The 25,700-nt window shown below is 46.1% G+C and overlaps 1 protein-coding gene across 1 annotated transcript in view; it reads left to right on the top strand.

Annotated features, from left to right (window-relative positions):
* Positions 1-25,700, top strand: part of SGCD (sarcoglycan delta) — a 349,935-nt gene that overhangs the window by 130,045 nt on the left and 194,190 nt on the right. The window contains exon 2 of the mRNA XM_082489858.1: positions 2,152-2,337. The gene's annotated coding sequence lies outside the window, so the exon portion shown is untranslated. The remainder of the gene's footprint in view (positions 1-2,151; positions 2,338-25,700) is intronic.

The following is a 25,700-nucleotide window of genomic DNA, read 5'->3' as shown; positions in this document are numbered from 1 at the left end:
AGGAGCTGGAAGTGCGCGCTTCTGCCTGCACCGTTAAGTCCTGATCCGCCCGGCAGTGCAGGAATTCAGACAGCGCAGAAACTCTCTGCGCATGCATAGCAGCTTATTAAGGCAACATGTCAGCTTCTTAACCAAAGAGATTTGCTTCTGATGAGCATTGGCAAGCTGTACTAAATAGGAGCTTTCAAAAATACATCTTTTCCAACCTGAGACGGGGCTGTTGCACTCAGCTTGCACTGATGATCTCCTCCTATTGTTGTTGCTTCTGCTTCTCAACTCAGCTGATGGTATAGTTAACGCACAGAAATGTAGCGCTGATTTTCTTCGTGACTATTTTGCATTACAATTTACGAGCAAAATTGAAAAAGTAATTGTAACTGTGGTCTCCGGAGATAGAAATCCCTTAAAAGCAGTAGAATTAGGTCTTGCTGCTACCTGCAGATCAAACTACTGCAGCATCAGCCGTTTCTATAGCCATAAGTCATTCAGCAGCCATTTCAGTTGGCAGTCTGATTTTTCATGGTTAGCCTGGAAGAGGACAGGAGCTGTGAAGGAACCGAACTTTTGTCCTTCACGTCTGAGTTCAAGAGAGGCAGAAGGTCAGGAAAAGCGTACCAAGAAACTGTGCTCTGCCATCCTGGCTTCTGTTGTGGGTGTCTCACAACCTGTTCCGCTTGTAGAGCCTTTAGGTGTGGTATGTAACATAAACCATTTATACAAGGTCCAGTGAAATAATTAGTGCTAAATAAAGTTGAATATATTTGGTTGCTCTGATGTGTGTGACCATGCGTGTATGTGGACTTTTGGCAAAATTTTTTAGATACATATAAAAATAGCAGTATGATGCTAACTTTCAGTATGGACAGTTTTACACATTGATTACCAAAATCTTCCTTCTTTCCAGCCCAAAAATTAATGGGTTTTCCAGATAGCTGTAACCTGTTCATGGGTTCGGGATTTTTTGTGAAGATGTAATGGGATTTTGCAGTATTTCGAGCTGCCACAGGCTTTCTCCTGTGTGGGAGACCTCTAAGGAATAGACATGTTTCTGGTTTTTTTTTCCTTCACTCTTTTTGCATTTCTAGGCAAACTTAGAGTATGTTCGCAGCTGCTGTGTTGAGTTAATGTTAGAAAAGTGCCTCTGAGCCGGTTTAAGGACACAAACCACCTAGCGTGTCTGTATCCAACCTAGGGAGGGCGAATCCTGCTCTTTGCAGGGTCCTCACCTGCGTTGTGCGGCTCTGCCTGGTCTCTCTTGGCAGGCTGTGTTGTCCGCGTGGGGGAAGGATGGTCCTTTGAGGGTTTTTCCATATGCCAGGAATCAGGGATGATGTATGCAGTGGCAGCGATGAACGTTTGAACTTCTCGGTGCTTCTCCTAAGGCGTTCTGTTGCTGGCAGCATTGCTGCCAGGCGGCTGTCTCCATCGCTGTCTTCTCACCTGGGGGTCTGCAGTGAGGCCACCACGTCCCTGTTCAGTGCCAGGGTCTGACTTCTCAGAAACACCGAGCATGTTTAGCAGTGATACTGAGCTAAAAATGGGATGATTCTGAGCCCCACTCTCCCAGAAAACCTCAGGCCATTTATCTGTCTCTGACAATTGTTTTGGAGACTGAACTTTGGGGATCCCGTTGCCGAGTGCTGAGCTGACAGTCACCGCTTCCCATCAGCTAAAAGGTCCCAATGTGATTGCCTGTCTAGAGCTTTGAATTCCTGGAATGGGAGTCATTTTAACAGTGCAAAGTATTAAGACTGGGGCTACATCTCTGTTTTTAATATGAAAGTCCTGTTATTCTACAGAAATGCCATAATGAATTAAAATATTCCCTATGGAGAAGTGTATTACTTATTACGATATCAGACTGGAATATGGAATATTACGATATCAGACTGGAATGCCGGGCTGGCAGTCATTTCCTGGTCAAGGGACACTGTTGAAGTACTGTAAAGCAAGTACAGCTTTGCACCACAGTTCTTGAATTCAGAGATTGCCCTCTGAAGGTGCCACGCATGATGGATTGTCACAGGCTCTTTGTCCTGCCTTGACATTTCATTCCTATCCGATGTTGTCTTATGTTCTGCTCTGAATCTGCCAAACAGCTGACCCCAGAATTTAATGCCACACCTTCTTCTCTTCCCTTTTTCTGAACAGCATCTTTTGCAGCTGAGGCTCTGAAATACTGGAGGACACTGCATCTTCCTCAGGGACACAGACAAGGGGGAGCTGGAGCCTCTGGGGAGCCCAGAAAGGAATTGCGGTTGGTGGTCGCCTGAGGAACTTACCTTCACACCAATGTTGCTCTGAAACGAGTTGTGTCCAACATTCAGGTTTGGTAAGGTATGTAATTTTTCCCCTGCTCTTGTCTATTTGCTCTCTTCTGAATATCTGCGTATGGGGAAAATAGAAAATTAGCAGCTGTTGTATTTATTGCTGTATAGCACCGTGCTCCTGTTGACTGCGTAAATAACCTTTGCTCTCCCTGAAGTTGGAGAGCGTTCATCAAGAGTGAAGTGTTTTTAGAGTTTCGGGCTTGAGGGGGTGCATTTTTATATCAAGTGCTTTATTGAACAAAATGCTCGCTGATGGTTGTGTATTGCTGTCGGTGATGTATGCTTGGCGATAGGCATCCACATTTTGAGAGTCCCATTTGTTGTGTTTCACTAATGTGTGCAGTTCAGAAGGTCAGAGATGATAAAAAGAAGAAGGCAGTGAAGTACCCAATTTGTAATACAGCCCTGTGCTGTCCTTTGTGCTTCGTATATTCTTGTCATTTGCCAAGGACGGAAATAATACCAATTTCTTGCATAATCCTGCATGCCCCTTTTGTTGTATAGCACTTAATATTTTTGCACGTGTGGAGGTTCTCGCATCCACACAAACAGTGCCTTGGGTATGCGGTAACTCTAGCAAGGCAATATGCAACTGTCTTTTAACAAGAAATTGAGGGCCAGGACGTAAGGAACGTGTTGTGGACAAAGCTTGTGCTATGGAAGCATTTAGGGCGACATCGCTTTTGATTCTACAGCTTCTTTTATCTAGGCCAGGTTAGTGCTGTGAAGGCGAAGTTTGCTGATAAAAAAACCAAACCCAAATTTCAAGTATTGGTTCCCAGATCTCAGTAGAACGGTATCAGATGATGCTATCCTTTTCCATTTAACACATGGGTATTGACTTCTCTTACACAACTGAACCAGCACTGTAGTCTTGTTGAGAAAAGTACAGCGGCAATATAACACCTGCATTTGGTGTTAGTGGAGAGGGGGGCGGAATAAGAAAAAAATAAATAATTCAAGACTTTCTTAAAAGAAAGTATGAGGCATCCAGATGAGTGTGCATTCCTTCTCCTGCTTTTGATCTGGTTGCACCAGCAGTGTTACCTCTGGAAACCGTACGCTCAGAGTCTCACACTTCAGCAGAGCTCTGCTGGTCTGGAGACCGCCTGTCTCCAGCGATTGCAGAGAAGGTTGGTGGCGGTGGCTTAAATTAGGTGCTTATCTTCTACATGTTGAGGGTCAGGAAAGGTCTGTTCCAACCGCAGCATATGCTGTTAATTTGTACAGGCGCTTCAAGAAAACAGCACTGTTGCCAGGGAGGAGAGATTTCCCATCGTTAAAACTGCGGCAGCGCTTGCTCCGTTTGTCTGTCTGCTCCAGTGGCACCCACCTTCTAGAAGAGGAGGTTGTTAAACACTGCTCATGCTTTTGTTATCATCTTCACTTTTGTTTATTTCCAGGCTGCTGCTCTTGTGATTATAATACCTAAAGGGGAATGCTGTAGGAGAGGTATTTCATTATCACGAGGGCTTCTTGACTCTTGCGGGGAAATTTTTTGCACTATTACAATGTAGAAATCACAGCAATTTGTTTATTCCCTGTTTCTGTGTGAGATTTGTAGGTGAAAGCGTGTAAATCTACCTTGCAATGAGCCTGTGTGTTTTGCTGGGTGGGCAGGGTGCCTCAGGGCGTGCGAGGGTCCGCACCAGAGCGGTCGGTCACTGGTGTGACCGTGGTGCCGACCCTGCCTTGGACAGGATCTCGGTCGGACCAGCTCCCCACCTGCTTCCCACCTGAGTCGCTCTGACCCCCGCTCTCTAGGTTCACGTCTCGGGCTGCAGTATGAGTGTCGCTTCGGGGCAGAGGTTGAGCAGGACTTTGCAGAACCTCACAGTTTCAGAGGACAAAGAGCATTTTTCATATGCCAACCTATTATTTAGGCATTAAACTCTAAGTTGGACTTCGGTGATATTTTTTTGCGTTTCACTTTGTGACCATCAGAGCTAAAAACTTGGTTCTTATTTAAGGAAAGCTCACATTTTTATGGAAACTTGATCTTTAAGAATGCTGCAGATTGAGAAGCTTGTGCTGAAGTTTAAGGAGTTGGCAACACTGCTGCTGTTCATTCAAGTAGCTCAGACCCTTTTTTTATCCTGTTACTTCGTCTTGGGTGCTCACACAAACTTACCAAAATAACTGACTACCATCAACTTTATCTGTTCCCGTGACACCCTTGTAAGACAGAAGTACTACTTATCCCCATTTTATACGTGGTGAATAAGGAACAGAGTCACTTCGAGGTCACTTTTAAGGGTTAAACATCTGTCTCTGATCTGCATGCAATCAAAGTGCAAAAGAACTGGTTACCCGGGACAGAGACAGAGCTGAGGTACTCAATGACTTTTTTGCCTCAGTCTTCCCTGGCAAGGACTGCAGCCACACTGCCCATGACGCAGAATGCAACGGGGAGCTGTGGGAAAATGGAGAACTGCCCACTGTAGGTGAAGATCAAGTACAAGACCACCTGAGGAATCTGAAGGTGCACAAGTCCATGGGACCTGATGAGATAGACCCGCGGGTCCTGAGGGAACTGGCAGATGAAGTCGCTAAGCCACTAGCCATCATATTTGAGAAGTCGTGGCTGTCTGGTGAGGTTCCTGCTGACTGGAAAAGGGGAAACATAAGCCCTATTTTCAAAAAGAGAAACAAGGAATACCCAGGGGATTACAGGCCAGTCAGTGTCACCTCTGTGCCTGGCAAGATCATGGAGCAGATCCTCCTGGAAACCCTGCTGAGGCACATAGACAACAAGGAGGTGATTGGTGACAGCCAACATGGCTTCACCAAGGGCAAATCATGCCTGACAGATTTAGTGGCCTTCTATGAAGGGGTTACAGTGACAGCGTATAAGGGAAGATAAACTGATGTCATCTACCTGGACTTGTGCAAAGCGCTTGACACTGTCCACACGATATCCTGGTCTCTAAATTGAAGAGAACATGGATTTGACAAATGGACTACTCGGTGGATAAAGAACTGGCTGGACAGTCGCACTCAAAGAGTTGCAGTCAACGGCTTGATGTCCAAGTGGAGAGCAGTGACGAGTGGTGTTCCTCAGGGGTCGGTACTGGGGCCTGTACTGTTCAACATCTTTGTCGGCGACATGCACAGTGGGGTCGAGTGCACCCTCAGCAAGTTTGCCGATGATACCAAGCTGTTTGGTGAGGTAGACACGCTGGAGGGGAGGGATGCCATCCAGAGGGACCTGGACAGGCTGGAGAGGTGGGCCTGTGCAAACCTCATGCAGTTCAACAAGGCCAAGTGCAAGGTCTTGCATCTGGGTCGGGGCAATCCCAAGCACAAATACAGGCTGGGCGGGGAATGGCTGGAGAGCAGCCTTGAGGAGAAGGACCTGGGGGTGCTGATTGACGAGAAGCTCAACATGAGCCAGTAATGTGTGATCGCAGCCCAGAAGGCCAACTGTATCCTGGGCTGCATCAGAAGTAGTGTGGCCAGCAGGTCAAAGGAGGTGATTCTGCCCCTCTACTCCACTCTCGTGAGTCCCCACCTAGAGTGCTGCAACCAGCTCTAGAGTCCCCAACCTAACAAGGACATGGACCTGCTGGAACGTGTCCAGAGGAGAGCCGCAAGGATGATCCGAGGACTAGAGCACCTCTCCTATGAAGAGAGGCTGAAAGAGTTGGGGCTGTTCAGCCTGGAGAAGAGAAGGCTCCGGGGAGATCTTATTGCGGCCTTCCAGTACCTAAAGGGGGCCTACAGGAGAGCTGGGGAAGGACTTTTTATGAGGGCATGTAGCGATAGGATGAGGGGGAATGGCTTCAAACTGGAAGAGGGCAGGTTCAGATTGAACATTAGGAAGAAGTTTTTCACTCTGAGGGTGGTGAGGCACTGGCCCAGGTTGCCCAGAAAGGTTGTTGAGGCCCCATGCCTGGAGGTGTTCAAGGCCAGGCTGGACGTGGCCTTGGGCAACCTGGTCTAGTGGGAGGTGTCCCTGCTTATGGCAGGGGGGTTGGAATTCGATGATCTTCAAGGTCCTTTCCAACCTAAACCATTCTATGATGGTACCCACAGCTGGAGGCACGAAGATAGCCTTGGCTGAGCAGCTGGGTCTGTAGGGCAAAGCACCAGATTTGGATGTGGATCCCGTTTGAGGTCACTGCTTTGATCTACGCCAGTTTCTTCTATGTGTCCTGCTCTCCCAAGTAGAGGGGATTTTAATTAAGTGATTACAATAACACCAAATGACATCAGGACCCATGTTTGCTCCGTATCTCTGCTGGAAATGGCAACGTATGTCCAAATAATGTGAGCTGAACTCATTCATCTTTGCATCAAAATGTTGTTTGCTCATGTGAGACAAGCAGATTCCCCTTTAGCAGCATTTACACAATTGTGGTGGTGGTAATCTTATTGTGTAAGTAATTATTTTAAATGGATCCATAGTTAACATGCAGAGTAATTTTTTTTTTCTTAAATTGCTCATTTTTTAGATTAGAAGAATCCGGTTAGTAAAATGCTCTGTTCTGCTGAAAAGGCACATTTAATAAATATGTAAGAGAAAAATTTTAAGTAGCCATTAAACATAGTTAATAAATTTTATCTTGCAAGTCGAATTGGAAAAAACCCTGTTCATTTAATGTGTTTTATGGATCTTGTAGCAATTAATTGTCTTCATTACATGGACATAAATCCTCAATGTAATTCACCTTTTTCAGATGAATTGCTTTGGAACTTTCCCTTTGCTTTGTTTAGGCTGTGATATTATTTCAACTTTGCAGAGCAGTGGGCAGGTTTGCTTTTCTCACTCCTTGTATTACGTGGTCTGATAAAAAGTTATTTCTCTCTTCAAATCTGTCTTGCTTCCTATGTGATTTCATTTATGAAATCAGAAACAGACACTGATTTTATGCGCCTCTAGGTTTGGATGTCAAAATAAGACCTTAGTGCAACTTTACGATGGTTTGATTGAGGGGTGCAGGTCTACTGGCCGTGGGTGAAAATGTGTCAGTCAAGTTGTCCTCCTGTGTCATTGAAGGAAAAGTTCTGTTGGACCATCAAGGGATGTGTGCTTGAATTCCCAAAGTTAAATTCAGAGCTTTAATTAATTTGAGTAAAGTCTTTATTCTCGTTGGCTGAATTTTGCACACCAAATAGGAAAACAGGACAGCATGTAGGATCACTTTCTACATATGTTTTTATCCTTGCGCATGCTGAGCTTGTTTGTATGAGTAATACTTATGCAAATATTTTCTAGTGTTCCTCTGAACTATTTTGCCAGGGTGAGGAAATAAAATGGCTATTAGGTTTGTATGTTTTGTTGCAAGATCAGCAGACTGGCTGTTAACGTATCAATTCCCTTGATGACACCACTTCTGCAACCCTATTCACTCAACTTCTCCTGACAGGGCTTTTATTGAATCCATCAGCCTGACACATATCAAAGCACAATTTCTGATAACAAATATCTTGGTGTAAAATGAATTAAAAAGCTGATAGCAGCAGCAGAACTGAGTTGAATTTCTGAAAGAAAATAAGAAACTCCAGAACTAACATGAGATTCTTAAGATATCAATCAGAGAACAGTAATATAATAGTCCTTTACCTGTACTCTGGAAGTACTAAGAAGTCAGTGGGTCTGCCCAAAGTCATACACACGGGCTTGTTCCTGGGCTGTCAGCCTGTGGCTCTGCCTTCTGGACTCGGATGTTTGTAGTGTTGCTTCAGACAGCATGATGAAGTAGTGGTTTATTTTCTCCTGGAGACCGGTCTCCTGTGAGGACCTCCTTGTAATTACTTTACATTCTGGTCTTTGAGAAATTTGGAGACCGAGGAGTGGAAAATGCTAACCGAGGTCTGAATGGAGTACAGCTTCTTTTTCTCACAGGACGCAATGGTTTGGAGCCCCTCGTCCTCTGCAGAGCTGCTGCTTGGCAGCCCATGGACCACGTCTTGGGCAGAGTCCAACAGGGGTAGAAAAGGGCATTGTTTTCTTCGGGCTGCAGATGTTTTGAAATTACCTGGCTCAAAACATTCTGACAACGTGTTTCCATATCTGCTTGCAGCCATCTCCTGTCTGTCTTGCTCTCCCCGTCCTGCTTTTCCATCCCCTTCATTTTTGCATCTCTTGGATGATGAGCAGCTTCAGGCAGGGCTGCCTTTGCACTGGGGCTGCTCTCACTGCGCCCGGGCTCGCTTACCTCTTATTTTTGGCTAGTACACACTTGAAAGTATTAGCAAAAAAGCATGATCGTTATTAACTCTGTCGCATGTCTGCTCCTTGGAAAAGTATCCACTGGCAGCTTGCAGCCTAGCAGAGAGGAAGAGGAGGGCGGCCAACAGATGATGTGGAAAATTAATTATGAACTACCATCCTCCTGCCACGTAGTTAAGGCAGTTCTGCTTTCCAAGCTTTACATCCAGCCTCCCAGGAAAAGGGAGAATACTGCATTTCTTTCTTTGAATAGTGGGAACATTGCCAGAACAAAGCTTACTGGAGAATGTCACACGTGGGACTGATCACTCAGGATGCTCTAGAGCCTTTACTGCTCTGCCTGCAGCTGTGACACCACCCAGATAGTCATTTCTACCTTCCGTTGGACAAATGTTGGCTTAATTGCGCATCCTAGTTGATGAAGGCCTGTGTGTGTGATGGGGAAGTCACCCGTGTCCCCCATGCAGTCAGAGGGCAACATTTTGCGTTTCTTTATAGCGGTGACTTGGTAATGTTCAGGTTCAGATGAACTACAGCTTGTTACATTTCCGTCCTTCAGGATGACATATTTATTTCATAATGAACCATAAAAACTGGCCTGTGATTTGGGGGGGGGATTTGACAGGCACCGCGCAGCTCTGGGAATGTAATTACCTAAAGGAGCAGTTCTGTTCCTGAACAACCTCTGTCTTCAGGATCCCAGAAATAATTGCTGGAAGCCCCGGCACCGCGTGTGCTTCAGGAGCCGTTCTGGTCTCGTAGTTGCACGCTGGGGCCTACTGGCTGGAGTTGAGCTCTGCAGAGCAGTGCAGCACAACTGAAGTGCCAAAGATGCCCTTCCTCAGATAGCTCTGTGGGATGCGTGGCAGAGCCTGATGGAGTTAGGATCTTGGAAAGCCCTGACAACTTCTGCAAGTGACTGGTTGGGGCTGAGCTAACGAAATGAGCGTTTGGTGTAACTTTCCTCGTTGAAGTCTAAAGGGTATTGAAGTGTGTGATGGGAACAGCTCTGCAAATCCACAACAGTAACTGGTGGGAAGTCTTACGGAGATACCTTGCTGTGTTAACAATGTGTCTTTAGACCAGAAAGATCCTTTATGCTGTTCAAGTTTTTGGTTAAGGTACCGGAATTCTCCACTTCGCACATTTTTATTATGAAATTTATTGTCACGGTTGCTGACAAATTTGACAGTTAACCGAGGGGTGATGCTCTAAGAAATACCTAGGATTTTGAAAAGGGCCAAATTGCTGCCTGCTGGAAGTTACTGACTCAAATCATGATGGTGTGGCTTCTAGTTTCCTCTTCCTGAGCTCTGCCTCCTGATCGACCCAAACCTCTCTCTAGTGCTGTCGTGCGGACTTTTTTTTGCAGCCAGGAGACTGTATTTGGAAGCGCAGACCTGTTGTACAAGTTCTCTAGATGTGCTGCAAATAATTATGAATATGTTTAATGAAGGGAAGCTGAAACAGAGCGAAAACGTTTGGAAATATGAGAGAATGTGTGCAGCCAAGCGTTAGCTGTGAATGGAGAGTTCTTGTTGGCATCGTTTAATGGGAGCTTTCCAGCTTGTAGTTTCTGCAGTGAATATATAGAAACCAGCGAAAACTAGAAAGACAGGGTAGCTGGAGGTGAAGGGGAGGAGAAACGGCTGCCTTTCATCTCTGGGGGAAAAGGGACAGTGAAGTCAGCCGCATTTCTGTTCATGGGCTGCTGCTCCCATCACTCTTTGCTTCCCAGTTACTGGGAAGGGGCCAGCGGAGACCGGGCTGGCACTGACACCCTCTAAGCAAGGTAACGTCTCGTTCCTTCACCACAGCAAGTGTCGTCTGTTGTTTTCTCCTGACTACTCAGTTGATAACAGGGAGATTTTTTTAATTTTTTTTTCCTCTGTTAGGTGGGGTAAGTAGCTCTGCTTATATCTCACTGGACAAGCCTGGTGCCTTGTGATGTTAGTGGCCATGTGCCTTTTCCCCCACCTCAGGAACTGGCCCCTGGTCTTTTTTGGAGGCTCCCCTCTTCCTTTCTTCCCAATGCTGTTGTGCTTTCCAGTCTTGATGTTGTGTGAGAAGGAACTCTTTAGTTTTGCCTCAGGTGTTGTATAAAGACTTGGGCTGGGAGACCAACAGGTTGATGTGCGTTCAAGCTGTGTTGTGATGATGCCATAACCCGTGCAGATGGAGAAGCTGAGAACCAAAACGTTCCGAGTAAAGACTGTAAAAGGCAACATGAGGCTTAGGAGCACGCCATTACCCTGGCAGACCTCATGCCTCTGTGAAGTATTGGAGGCTCTCAGCTTCTCTCCTTCTGCCCAGCAATATTCTGGAAGGTCTGCACCAGCGTGCTGGGATAGAGAAAATACAAATAAAATAAAGACAGTTCAGGAAGATTTTACAGACCCCTTTGTGTTTTATTCATGAAATTGGTTGGGAAAAGTGGTGCTGACTGCCACAGCGGAGGGGACCTTCCCAAGTGTTACTGAGTTTGTGGCTGAAGTAGGGAGGTTGTAAGTCCTTCTTTGCACTGTTGTGCTGTCCCAGGGGCGCTACCAAAACACGGAGGACCACCATGCTGTGCCTTTGCTTGCATCCCATTCTTTGATGGCTTCTCTCCTTGGATTTTGAGTCCCCCTTGGTCTCTGTACCAATGTGCCCCATGGCCCTGTGACTGATGACCACCACTGCAGAGGAAGCTCACTGGGCTGCTCTCTAGCTGGACAACTCCCAATGGCCGTGGTGGGACCTACCCTGAATTAAGCGGTGGGACAGCCCAAGTGGTGGATGCTCAGGTGCATAGTCTGGTATACTAGAAACTGGTGCCACCATTTGGAATGAGTCCATATGAAAGGTGGCAGGAGGGGTGGGCTGGGTGTGCTGAGTAGCAGTCACTGGGCCTTTGGCAAGTACCGTGCGTTTGCTGGGTTGGAAAGCAAGCGTGCTGTGCACTGGGCTGGAGTACCTCTCTTGTGAGGACAGGCTGAGAGAGTTGGGGTTGTTCAGCCTGGAGAAGGCTCCAGGGAGACCTTATTGCAGCCTTCCAGTACCTAAAAGGGGCCTACAGGAAAGATGGGGAAGGACTTTCCAAGGTCATGTAGTAATAGGATGAGGGGGAATGGCTTCAAACTGTGGAAGAGGGTAGATTTAGATTAGATGTTAGGAAGAAATTTTTCGTTGTGAGGGTGGTGAGGCACTGGCACAGGTTGCCCAGAGAAGTTGTGGAAGCTCCCTCCCTGGAGGCGTTTAAGGCCAGGCTGGATGGGGCTTTGAACAACCTGGTCTGGTGGGAGGTGTCCCTGCCCATGGCAGAGGGGTTGGAACTGGATGACCTTCAAAGTCCCTTCCGACCTAAACCATTCTATGATTCTTGAGAAGGGGGACCTATTGTGTGGGTATTGCTGGGAATAAGGAAGCCCCTCAGCCTCCACATTGATAGCACAAGGGGTAATGGTTTTAAACTAAAAGAGGGTGGATTTAGACTAGGTATAAGGAAGAAATTTTTTAGAATGAGGGTGGTGAAACACTGCCCCAGGTTGTCCAGAGAGGTGGTAGATGCCTCATCCCTGGAAACATTGCAGGTCAGGTTGGACGGGGCTCTGAGCAACCCGATCTAGTTGAAGATGTCTCTGCTCATTGCAGGAGAGGCTGAACTAGATGACATTTAAATGCCCGTTCCAGTCCAAACTAATCTATGATTCATGTTCAAGTGTGACCTCGCATGGTGATACCATACTACCGTCTTCTCTTCTGTGAAGGCCGTGTGCTCCCGTTGGCTGTGCTGGAGCTGATCGGGGAGGGTGGCCAGGGTGGTGGGAGGACATTTAGCCATACGTGCAGTGCAGTTTGCTCATACTAATGTCTCTCACCTCCTTTTAGGACTACTGAAAGTTTTCCCTGCAATGCTCTAAAAAAAAAAAAAAAAAAAGGTGGTCCAACCACAACCAAACAAGTCTTTCTCATTAGGAAGGCTTGTAGGCACCTCTCCTTGGCTCGGGAGCAAGGGAAAGGGGGGTGAGCAGCCCTGCACTCTGCTCACTTTCTGTCTGGGAGGAATTTCTAGTTGTTAATGATTAATTCAAACGTTTCTTGTCATGAGTACAGTGTGCACAGAGTGATAAATCTGTGGTGGGTTAGAGGTTGAGGTTGCTCAGTGCTGACAATTAGTTTGAGCCACAGGCTTTGCTTTCATTGGCATTTTCACAGCATTAACCCAGACCTTGTCAATTAAAATCCAGACACATTTTGATGAGGGACATCTTCTTCTAATGATAATTGTAATAATATCACTTTTATTCATTTAAAACCTGTCAGGCGGGCCATGTTTCCTGGAAAATAACTGCCCAAGTTTCACATTGCCTAAATAACTAGGAAGTATCTTTCAGTTTTTTGAGCTGACATGTCATCAAAAATAACTAAAAGCAAATGAGACCATAGCTGTTCGTCTTTGAACACTAACCAACTAGAATCAAGGTAATTTGACTTTATCTGCTAAAATAAGCAGGTTTATTAGCCTTCACTGTGGAGGCTAATAAACGTTTGATAATTGCCTGAAGTTGATGATGGGGATTTATACTATTTATTAATGGCTTTTCTAACTATTTGACAGCATAGCTCCAGAGCATGTCTTAGGCAGCGATCCATTTGTGCAGCTCACCTGTTCATTAGATGGAGGAGGAAGCCTGGTGTAAGGGCTGATTAAGGAACTTGTCCGAGTTGCACAAGAAGTCTGCAGTAGAATAAAACCCAGAAATCCGTTTTCTGTTCTAGTACATTAACCGCGGTGTTTTTTTAATGTGTTTATGTGTCTGTAAATATTATATTTAGAATCTCTGTCAGGCCATAAAAATGAGTATTTAATAGTTGGAATGGGAGTGATATATCAGATATCAATTGAAAATCCATCGTGGTTTTATTTTAGCATGGCATGAAAAATAACGAAGCGAAAATCATGTTTAGTTTGGCGTGGAAAACTACTCTTCCTTTTTTCTGAGAGGTTGTTCATAAGTGAAATCCTTTACAAAAAGCTAAGGTAGAGAAAGAAAAAAGCTGTATCAAGGAAGACCGTATCCAGATCTTGCAATGTGGTCAGTCTGTGCTTGTCCGTACGGGTGGAAAGTGCTGCACTTCTTTTTATTTAGGCATTCCCATGTTTCTCTGCGAAGATGTGGATCACTGGCCTTTAGCCAGATCACATTATTTTTCATCTCATTCCTTTAAAATCTAGGTTCTTCAAATAGTTAGCACTTGTGTATTTAAAAACCTCATCAGTATTATAAACAGACTTCTTCTCAGGTCCTTCTCTGAAAGGTGTAGGAGAAGGAACTCTGATTAATTAAAAGCACCTCTAGGTGATGCCATAATATAAATAACAATAAGCCTGCCTTATTTCTATAGCAACTGGAATAATGCTACCAGTTGTTAGTAGTTCAAAATTCAGGGCGTAGCGTGGACTCTGAGTAGGAAATCCAGGCACAAAATACTGCATTGGAAAAAAGGTTGAGGGATAATAACTGTGAAGTAAATGGAATTGTGCTGCTGTGACTGTATTCTGGAAGTTAATAGTTGTGTTTTTAGTAAATACAAATACTAATCCATCTCCGGTTGGGTAGAGCTCTTTTTTTTCCCTTTCCAGTATGAACTGGCAAGCCTGTAATCTGCATTCTGGTGTGTATAGAAATGGCACCGACAACAGCAAAGCTTGAAGGCTGTAAATATTATCACATATTTTTCCAGTGAGCCGTTAGCAAGTGAGCTATGTGTTTATGTCTCTCATTACTCTCATTTTTTCTAAGAGTGCATTTATAAGCATTAGAGGTGATCAATAAAACCCGACCTACCTTTGCAAGTTAAATAGGCCTTATTTGAAACTACCAGGCTTAAAGAGAGTCAGATTTGCGAACAGTGATTTAAGAGCAAGCAAGGTCCATTTATATGCCAGTTCTTTTCCACTTTTGAGGTTTGAATTGCATTGGAAAATTTGTCACTTTGCACGTTTAGGCATGGAAGTTGCAGCTAACACTTTATTAAGCATGCCATTATGCAGGAGCTGCCTTCTTACCTTGCAATTCACTGTATCTTACTGGAAAAGTAATGTAATTAATAGGTATGGAACACGCCTAACCGGGCAGAGTGAAGTCTCGATGAACTTTGACTCTAAGCGGTATTTTCTATTGGCTGTTTCTGGTCTTTGGAAGATGTCCAAGGGGTAAAAAAGAACGTACAATTTAAAGAAAAGAAGACAAAATGATCATAAACCATACAAAGACATTGAGAACTGAATCCTAGCTATGAAGATATAGTTCATGATGTTCCTTGGCACAAAGATGCTCAGTGATCTATTTGGGGGGGGGGGTGTTGTTATGCAGGTGGAGTTGTTTTGAAGATTTATTCCATAGAGATCTCACTTTGAATATTAGCGTGTTAAAAAGTGTCAGTACAGGCTTTTGAAAGGGAGACAGCTCTTCACAGCACCCAACTCTTCACCTGGTTCGGTCCCTGCTGCTTCCGAGAGCTGCGTTGGAGGGCAGCTCCGTGTGGCCATTTCTCCTGCCCGTCCCTCCCACCCGCCTGCGCGCGCTGCGCTGGGGTACTGCAAAAGCAGCCCTGGTACCAATTACTGCTGATTTTCTAGTGGCTAAATTTGTTGTTTAAGCCTTTGAGGACAGGGTGGGAGTGGAGGCTGGAAGGGCAGCGCTCCCCCGCAGCACGGGTCCGGCCGGGCAGGAGGAAGGGACGGATTGATGCCGTCTGATATTTGCCCATCTCGTGACTTTTAAGCATTTAATTTACAAAAGCCGTGTGGAACGGTCGCGTGTTAGGAGAGACAGGTTTGGTGACACAGACTGAATACTGTATTGGCTTAAAATTAGTCTGAAAGGTGTGGCAATAGTAGGGCATTGAGGCAAACGTGCTGAAACGAAACCCTCCGGCAAGAACGCTGTATCCTGCAGATGTTACCTCTGGTACGGGAACCTATTTTAGGATGTTTTAGATGTTTTTATGGAGCTTGTTTGTCATAGCCGTCCAGCTATCTGTCGGGCTAGTTCTTATTACTGTGGTATGTAGCACGGTGCCTCCGGAGGTTCCAGCTGAGATCGGGCACGGTACACGCATTTACTGAGAGTGTGTCTCAGGTTCAGGAGATAATTGCGTGTCCGCCCCTCTTCCTCTCCTCTGCGTGGTTCAGGCTGAGAGCAGGAGGTGTGTGGACTGAATAAAAGCCATCAGAAGGCACTGTTGCTCGAATATTGATGGATGCCTCTATTGTTTGACGTGTTGGTTTTTTTTTTTTTGTGTGGTGATTTTGACTTTAGACTGGTGTGCATGCACGCCCATACTTTGTTGGAGTAGTTATTAATAAACGTTGTTCTTAATTAGCCATTTTGTTCATAAATGGTTTTATCTGTCCCTGTGACCAGTCTGAGCCCTCAGTGCTGGAGAGCGAGGTCGTATGTGACAGCCCTTGGCCCAAAGAGTTCTCATATTAAAAGCCGAAGTATAGCGGGCGAAGGAGGTTGCCAGCGAGGGTGGAGGCGACAGATGGAGCGCAGCGGCGAAGATGAAGGATGCGCAGAGCTCCGTGTGTTGCGGGGCATCGATGATCAAAACTCCTCTTTGTTGCGGTGCCTGTACAAGGCTCACAGCAATCAGGGATTTGGTTTGCCGAGACTAACTCCTGCCTTGTTAACTACTACTTCTTGATTATTTCTGTCTATACCCATCTGCTGCCTCTTTTCTGTTAGAGCTGCAAATTCCTTGGGGTTCAGCGGCTTTTTATTTTTGTGTTTGAGCAGTACTGAATTCAGTGGAGTTCTGGCCCAGGGTTAACGCTAGTAGCTGTTAGCAGTGGCATTTACACATGAAAATAAGACATGGGAAAACAATTATTTTCACGTTCTGATTATCTTTATTTGCATTTCAACATCCGCCGAATCTTTGAAACGGAAAAATTATTTAAATAAACGATACACGATTAAAATGATTATTATAATGTTCTCTACCACAAATAGTTCCGTGCAGGAAATGCAGTTTTTTTTCTGTATGTGGTTGTTTATATATACATCTGTATTAGTCTGGCAAATAGATTTTTATCCTACAGCCTGCTGGCTCTCGCATTCCTAGGTGCTTATTCATATTTAATATAGCTCTATGTATTTGCATACTTAAATACACACTTGTTTTTAACACCTGTTGGCATGCTTTAATTATACATTGACCCTAAGGCGGTTGGCTTTGAGGTCTGTGGAGCTGCGGGGAGCTGCATATTATGTATCGTTCGTCTTTCCCAAGACCTGAGCCCGCTTTGTGCTGACCTGCCAGCTGAAGTTTGCCCTCCTGGCGCAACGCCACAGCGAAGTGCCTTTTGGCGACTTCTCGGCTACAACCCGGAGCTGATTTCTGGGATGCAATTCACTGCTACGGTTATCGTATCAAAAGGGGAGTGATTTGCATTTCCTGCACGTCTCGGTGTTGCCAGCCTCGGAGAATGCTGCAGAGGGAAAGTTAACACAATTTGATAAAATAATAATAAAACAAAACAACAACAACAAAAAAAAACCCAACCCAAAATGAGCCTACTTACAGTGTTGCATCTGACTCTGTGGAGGAATTTGATGCAGACACAAAGTTGGCACGAAATACAAATTTAGGCTGTGCACAGAGATTAATTTTGGGGCTTTTTTTGGCTCCTGGGAAAAAATAGGAAGATTGTCCCTAAAGGCTGAATGTGTGGAGAGCTGTATGCTCGCCTTTGTGCGCCTTTCCTCTTTATCTTGATTTCTTATTGTGTCGCCCCGTAAAGCCTCTCTCTTTGCTAGATAATCATCCAGAGTTGGGTCTGCATAACACATTTGTCTTTGGTTTTATCTGACCCCCCTCAGCCCTCTGCACTTCCCTCTCTGAAAAGGCATTGAGCAGTCATGCCAGCATCATTTGTACAAAGTGAAACACTTTACAGTGAGGTATTTTAAGCACGTCCATACTGGAAATGCCATAGGAATGGCAGGGCTGCAGTGTTTGCTGCTGGTTCGCATTCAGCTGCCCCTATTTGTATGCAGAAGCCAACTCGGCGGCGACCTCGCATTCATTTCCTGCCTATCAATTACTTATCAGTACTACACAAGCCCAATTAAGGAACTGGAGGGCGGTTGTAGGACTGAGAACGTGGCTGTGCCTCCCTCATCCGAAGGGGCGAAGCGCTGGGACGTGAGTTGGAGGGTCCCTCTCCAGAGCTGGCGTGGGAGAGGCTGCACACGTTTGAGTTTGGAGAGGCAAAGGATGTATTTGGTGCGGGTGACTGAGCTGGTGGTGTTACTCATCTCTGAGCCGGATTCCTGCAGTCTGGCCTGATTTTAGCCTTATTTCCTATTTTTTATGAGCACCTTTCTTGGATGTCTTCGCCGTGTGGCAGTGAGGGGTTGTGTAAAAGGGGAACTCAACAAAAACATAGTGGGTGAAGCGCTTTCAAATTTGTTGCACCTTATCTTTCTCACTTGAGGTTTTGACGTTGTGTAGTTGCAGCTGCAAATGTAGAAATATGTGTGAATCTCATAAGCCTGCCAGAACTGACGATGGCTCCGTTGCAGGGTTTGTAGTCCCAGGTCAGGGTTTTTCTAGGCATTAGTGAGTAGAGGTCACCAAAATTCACCTTCAGGCTATTCCATATGGGATATTCCTTCCCTCCCGTTCTACTTCTGTTTTCTTCCCTGCATCTCAGCAAAGAAATATCTTTGTTCATCTCTACCTTTTACCCAGCTTTAAAAGATTTGAAGTCTTGCTTAGTTCTGCCTTAACTTTAGCAAATCCTTTCAAAGCAGAACATAGAGGTTGACCACACCAGGAAAATACCACTGTGCCACCTTGATTAGTTTCCGTGCCTGACCTCCTCTTCCTCCTAACTTCAACTGCCGCTTCTTGTCATCTTTGATTTCATCATCCTCTTTTCGGTTGTTTTCCCCCCTTTCCTTTACTGTCTATGAATGCTTGTGCTGCCTGATGCGATCACCTCGCCGTGCTGTGTGAATCTTAATGCAAGTGCCCTGGGAAGAGATCACGCTCACGCTTCAAACAGGTACATCTCTCTTAAGGTATGATGTCCAAAGAGAAGACTCTTTCTAATTCTGGATCCTGGAAATTAAAACCAACATGTCCACGCGTTGTTTTATCCAGACGCAATGTAAACTTCAATGGAAATAAAACCACAGTGTGGGTACTCTTGTCCTGGCTGGCATGTAGCTATTCAGGGCGCTTTCCTGCATACTTCATCCCTGATAAAAAGGGATGCTCTGCATCTTTCTGTCCCTCTCACTTCCTCCTTCCCCCTCCCCCCCATTCTATTTTTTTAAGAACTGATTTCCTTAGGGAGTTGTTAATGTTCAGGGCTTTTTCCCCCTGACATTTTGGACAATGATGTGACAACACAAGTGCATCTATTACTCTTCTGCTGGGAGCTGACTAAAGCAAAGGACTTGATGGATAATGGCCACGTTTTCCAGCAGTGCCTGATGTACATGTGAGAAGAATGACGGAGTGCCCTGCATATAAAACCAAACTATGTCGGGCACCAAATCCGAGCACAGAACTAGGAGAGAAAGCTGAGAACACGTAGCCTTCCGTCAGGAATTCCTTATTTTGCTCCCCTTCTCTCTGTTGCTGGGAGTCGGGTGCTTTCTGTGTTGCAGCAGTGCAGGCTGTGGTGTGGGAATCTATAATCTTCATGGGAAGGGAAGGCAAAGGGCAGCAGGCTCGTATGGCACAGAGAAAAGGAGGTTGTACACTTGAAAGCAGAGCATCACTTCACCTTTGGCTGCTGAAGAAAGCTGATTCTCCTTTGCCTTAAGTAGTCAATTTACACCTGTGCAAATGGAATGTGACACAGCGCTGGCTGGAGCTTCTGTTTGGTGCCGCTGTGGGTGCCTGCAGCCTTCGGGGAGAAGGGGAGGGAGCTGGAAGCTGTCGGGGTTGGCCGGGGCTCTGGACCTGGGAGTCGGACGGCCGTTGGAGCATCGTGTCCCACCAGGGCCCCTTGCCCTGGCAGGTGAGACGTGCTGGCAGGGCTGCCGTGCGCTTGGTGCTTTGCCGGGGGCTGTACACCTTTTGCTGAAGCTGATACCGCTCTGCTTTGTATTCCACAGCGTAGATTTGCTAAAGCTGATTTTGAGCTCAGGCAGTCGGGAGGGTGTGGGGAGGGAGGAAGGGGTGTTACGGTGGGGAAGGGAGGGGATGCTCTCCCCTCCCTGTCCCCCCAGCGCATCACTTCGGCACAATCCCCCTGACCACTAAGTCCTGTCTCCTTCCATTTTCTTTCTCTGCAAGACCACATTGAGCATGCAGATATCTTTCGTGGAACTGGAGAAGGAAGAGCGTCAGAGTGCTTTTACCAGAAGCGTGAGAAGGGGAGGGTCAGAGCAGCTGCATTTTGCACCTGGAGAAGCAGCGCGCAGGGAGAGGAGGGATGGCAGTTCCGCCCTCAGCCGTATCATTCTCATGAGCAGCACGTCGGGAGTCTGTGGCAGGGTGGGAATCCCCAGACCTTTGCTTTGCTGAACTGCTCTGGAATATAATGAAAGTACATATTTTTTTTTTTTTTTTAATGACCTATATTAGATGGGCTTTTAGGCTCAGGGAGTAACTTACAGGTGAGATTTCGGTGGCATAGTGAAGACCGTTTCATTCTTGATGTTGCAACAGCCTGAGCTACCCTCTTTGTGTCAGGAGAAGAAGGTGCTCCAAGCAGACCTTGAGTGTTCAGTTTCCACAGAGGATATGCTCATAAATGTTTGTAAACAAATGGGAAATTGCAGTGTGCCAGCAGAAGAAAGTCACAGAATGGAAAAACAGAGCCCAGGTTGAGTACCTGTTTCTGGAACGCATTTTCTGTGACTAATTCAGCTGGCTGCTCTGTGCTTCGGCTTTTCCATCTTTCCAGGGTCCCTCACCCTTTACCTGGGATTTTGGGAAGACTGGTACTTTGCCAGATGTGAGATAGTCAGGGGCCACACCAGAGAAGCCGAAGAACGTCCCTACATCGGGCATAGATGTACCAGAGAAATCAAAGTGCCCTCGGTAGCACTGCCTGCTATCGTACGTGTTCTTCAGTTTGTATAAGGCACCAAAGTCTGCAAAACTTCCTTTCCTCTACCTAAGGTAGATTATAACTGTAATAATGATTACTTCAAGTGAAATCGGGTGCTGTAGCTGTGATTGGCGCCTGCAAATCTGCAAGTAATTCCTTGTACGGTTTCAACCAAAAAAAAAAAGAAAAAAGCATGAAAATATTCTGCAAAGAATTGATGATATCCCATGTGCCTTATTATAGAACATTTTGCCACGAAACTTGTGGCTATAACAAGGAGGTTGATATACTTCCCCACTGTCACAGCATTAAAACCTAATTGCCCTCGGGTTTCTTGATTATCTCCAACAGAGCTGTCACGCTGCCCCTTTGAAAAAAGGAACTGACATCACATGCACAAACTTCAAAAAGACTTTTTTTTTTTTTTCTGGGAACAGGCAAAATTATTATCAAGCGATCTCTGGTGTGTTTACCAAACTTGTTAGAATATCGCACTGAATTGGGCCCCTGTTGCTTCTATGTCACAAGATAAGTGATTATTCAGGTTTCCCATCACACTTGGGCGTTACCATGTTGGGGGTCCTGCTAATATTTTGAACTTGCTGTCCACGTATGTAAGAGTATTATTTAATAGTTGCGGCTGGAATAGGGGCTCTGTGTTCCCCGGATGTAATTCTCTCTCTCGCTGCAGGAAAGGTGTCCTCAGAGCCCTCGTTGCCTCCTGTTGTAAAACGGGAGCAGTAATGCTGTCCTTTTCATATTGCACGTGCCGAGTGCTTCATCCTGGAACAGTGTGTTGCCGCTGTTCAAAATGGGCCTATTTTCCGAGAAAAAGAAAAAAGTAATGTAAGAATAGTGAAAATAGCTCATTTTCTGAGCTTCTGACAAGTACGAACTCTCTTCCCAAATAACTGAATATAGTTTTCCCTTTAATTGGAGATATTTCCACCCTATCTTGTTCCTTAGAATAGCCCCTGATTGATAAGGAGGATTTTCAAAACAGTAATCACCCAGCTCCCTGTGGCTTTTGGTAGGAGTTTAGCGGCTGATTTCCCTTTGTGGCTTTACTATTAAGCTCCCATTGACCTAATCTCCCAGGCAGATACGTGTGCTACACATGCAGACCCCTCTGGTTCCAGCGTGGTGGCCGTGTGAGCTCCTGTGTAGCCCTAACCATGGCACCAACATGGTTTTATGACTTGATGAACCACGCTGGGCTGAGCAGGAGCGTTACGCTTGAGCTTTTTTAGTGGCTCGGGAGGAAAATGGCTCAGTTTTAGGAGCCAGCTGTCATTCTATGCTCACGTGAGGGTTAACAAGAGATTTTACAATGGTCAAAATGGATGTGAAAGAGAGCAGAGCTTTGGAAAAGCTTCAAAAAGCCATGTATTTGGTCAAATGCTTTCTGGACTATCTTGCTTCTTAGCGTATAGGAGGTGTGGCTGTCAGGAGTGAGTTCAGCGCAGGGTTCGGGTTGGTGTTGTTGCAGGACTTTGGCCTTACAGTCTGGTCTGAGGCTGGTAGAGAGGAGGGGGTGGACAGAGAGACCGAGGACACTTTCTCGCCAGGACCTGTACTCACCTGGTCTCTGGAGCCTGCTGGCCACGCTGCTCTCTTGCCCTGGTGCACTGGGAGATCGCAGAAGGCAAAGGTTTGGAGAGATGGGTTTAGTGTGAAAACAAGACCTCTCGTCTCCTCCAAAGGCTTTATGATTATTTTAGAAGGGGGAAAAGCAATCAGCCGGCTAAAACCAGCATTGCGATGACAAGTAAGTGATGCCCAGCCTGTTCCAGAAGGCGGCGTCACGTGTAGCACTGTTTTTGTTTGTGTAAATGAATTACTAAAAAAGAAAAAAAGCTCATAGCCTTTTGGAAGCCACGCTGAGACTGAAACAGGCAAGGAGGGAAAGAGGAAAATGCCCCCAAAACCACGAGCGTGGAAATAGCAGTGAGGTGGCAAGCAAGAGAGGAGATTTGCAGGGCAGTAACTGTGAAGTAGGGAGCGATTGGGTCACTGGAACTGGGGACCAGAATTTTGTAGTAAACCTCATTCCTTGCCTCGCTTGAAGGCTGAGTTTTGCAGCTGTTTGAGGGGAGCGGTTGCCATCTCCCTTCTCAAAAACCCCGCGGGAATCCTCGTTGCTGGAAAACTTGCAAAGCGCCTGGTTAGAGTGAGACGTACAACGACCCGCGCGAGATTAATTTTCCCTCTTTATATGGGAAGATGGCAGGGGGCCGAAATGGCGCGTGGTGTCGCCGGGTGGGAATCCATCCCCTGCGTGGCTCAGCAGGGAGCTGCGGGCTGCACCGGGGTCCCCGTGGGGGTCAGAGCACGCGGTCCTCGACCAACGAACCCACCTGCGCTGCAGCTCGAAGGTGGGCAGAGGGTGTTTTTTGGTTTATTTTTTTTTATCTTCTCTGAAGGTGGAGAGGGAATTGGCCGCTGCTGGAATGAGCTAACCACCCCCCGGCGCGCGTGGTGCAGGTGCAGGGGGAGAGGGACGGCGCCGCTGCCGGCGTAAGATGCAGCGGGGCGAGAGCTGGCAGCCGGGCATTAGCGTGGTGATCATCCTCTACAGGGAAACACTTGCAAGCGAGAAAAGATGAAGGTGTGTATGTGCTTGTAGGATCCTTGTTATCGTGTTATCTTGGATCTTTAGGGACAAAATAGCCACTCATGCATGGAGAGTAAACAGACACACAGTATGTATAAATAATGCGTGGAAGAGGAGCTTCTGAATGCAATTTCCATCTTTATTTAAAAACCTGCTACTTAGGCAAATTATTATAATTCCAGTGACACTAACTAATCCGTCAGTAATTAGGATGGGAAATGGGACTGTATTCCACAGAAATGATCTTGATATTTCACCAGTCCAATTGTACAGCAGTCGTCATGAAGAATAAGCTGTCATTTGCCCAGAGTTTTTTGGAAGGCTATAATTTAGCTGATTAAAAAAAATAATCAAGAAAATTCCCCTGGAGAACTCCATGTTGGGTTGAGGACACCAAGTTTAGAGCAATATAATTAGTGGTGCTTTCGCTGCTTTTGCTGTATCTTGTCGTAGCATTGCTGGTGATGTACGTAGTGATAATAATTCCATCTTTCCTCAGCATCAGTGGCGTCCTGAGCTCAGCCCTTCTCCAGGCTCAGGGAAGCCACGTGGCCACTGATGTATCATAGATGCTTTTGCTGCTCCCTTTGGAGTCTCTTCCGTAGCAAGGCGTAGGCATGCTCTTCCTGGATTTCAAAGAGAGACTATTTATCAGATGGCTTTCAAGAGTCTAAATTGCAGATGAACCTGTGCTTGTGGTTGTAGCTTTGTTAAATGGAACATGGGGGAGAAATGGACTGTTTTGAGAGAAGGAAAATCATATTGATATGTTTCTACCTTGTCTAACGAGTGCTGCTAACACACTTTCACCGGCTTAGGTAATTAAAAATCATACTTAAGCAATAACCCCACTTACTTCGCATCCAAATAGCCCTTTTGGCCTTATGCTCTTGAGCACATTAGAACAACTTCAGGGAAATGCTTTAAAGTGCACTTGTGAAAACACTGAGGAGCTGAGGCTTAAGCCTCCTCTGGCGTCCCACAGAGCCCACAATACCTGCCTTTCGGTAGGTACAGTTTGCCAAAATAACAATGGAGGAGTGCTAGGAGAAACGGTTCGGAGAGCGACGGCCCAACCACAGGAGGGGAGGAGTGGAGTTCCCAGTGCAGGGAGTGTTAAACCTCTCCCCTTCTGGTCTGCCAACCCTGTAGCTGTGGCTGCTAATTTTTTATCTACTCCTAAACATGCTGTAGGGATCAGCTCCAGGAAAATGTGCTTTGTAATGCCGGGTTCAGTGTTTTGCACAGAACATGGTAATAAAATGAGCTTGTTCCTTGGCTTTGCTCTCTATGGGGAGTAGATTAAGATCACCAGACATATTTCACTCGCTGCCCAAAACAGGTTTAAATATCTGTTTTGGAGGAGTAAGGCAAATACAATTCCTACCTTACATCGTGTGCCCCTATTGAAGCAGGTCACTGTCAATGAAAAATTCTCTCACTAACCTTTAAAAATGGGTTTTCTGTAATTCTAGTTCTGCTGAAGGGTAAAGCTGTATACAGTAATTGAATCAGTGGTGCATGCAGACTGAAAATTTGCAGGATGAAATTATGGGGCTATAATGGATTGTCTCTGTTTTCCTCTCTCTGTTCCCTCTCTTGTATCTTCTTTCTCTTTGCTTTTCCTTCTCTTATTTCTTGGTGTTGGAATTGGTCTCTGAAAAGGTTGAGTGGTTTAGTGAGGAAAGTCGAAATTGCGAATAAGGAAAACCTGGATTTTTAATCTGTTTTGAACTCCTCACTTCCTAGTGTCCCGGTCGTCGTTGCTGGCTAAATTAGCATGAAGCAGGCATCTTGCTATTTAAAAATATTCTTAAAAACAAATTTGAATCTTCAGTAGAGTAGGGCACCTCGTAGAGGTGCTGCCAGGGAGCCCCTTAAACATGGGGGGTGATGCCCAGACCCTGCTGCCGTGGGAGCAGAGGCCGCGCTGGGAGGCCGAGGGCCGGTCAGGTCCCTGGGCTGAGGGAGCTGAGCGGAAAGGGCTTCTTTTTCAGCAGGCCAGAAGTACAGCGCGTTCCAACAGCAACGCACCTTCACCGGGGTGTAAGGAGAAATCCCGGGCCCGTCTGCACGTAAATCGGAGGCGAGCGCGTGGCTGCGGTTGCCACGCAGGCTGCGGGTCGGCAGAGCCTCCCGCGGGGCAGGGGGCCCGGGGCGGCGGTGGGTCCAGCACGGACAGGCCCTCCCTCCTCCTTGAAAATCAGGAGTGAGAACGTGCGCAGCTGCTCCTTCCTCCTCAGGTTTCAAAACCATGGTTTTTTTTTTGTTTTGTTTTTTTTTTTTTGTTTTTTTTGCCTGCTGTAACGTAGAGGTTGCTCAGTCTCCTGTTTTAGGGTGTGTTCCTCATCAGGTGCCTGATTACAACACATCTCTCAGCAGCCGAAATTGCTTGACGGTTTTAGCTTTAATTCAGGGAATTTTGCTGGAGCGTCCAAGTTGGGCCGGTAGCAGGTGTTGTCTCAGTCAGGTTCCCTTGCCCCAGACTATGGGAATGTCTCCTACATCTTTTCA

The sequence above is a fragment of the Vanellus vanellus genome, assembly GCF_965231255.1.
Source record: "Vanellus vanellus genome assembly, chromosome: 13".
In the NCBI taxonomy this organism is placed as follows: Eukaryota; Metazoa; Chordata; class Aves; order Charadriiformes; family Charadriidae; genus Vanellus; species Vanellus vanellus.
The sequence above is the reverse complement of the archived record's forward strand: the minus strand, read 5'-3'. Positions and strand labels throughout refer to the sequence as shown.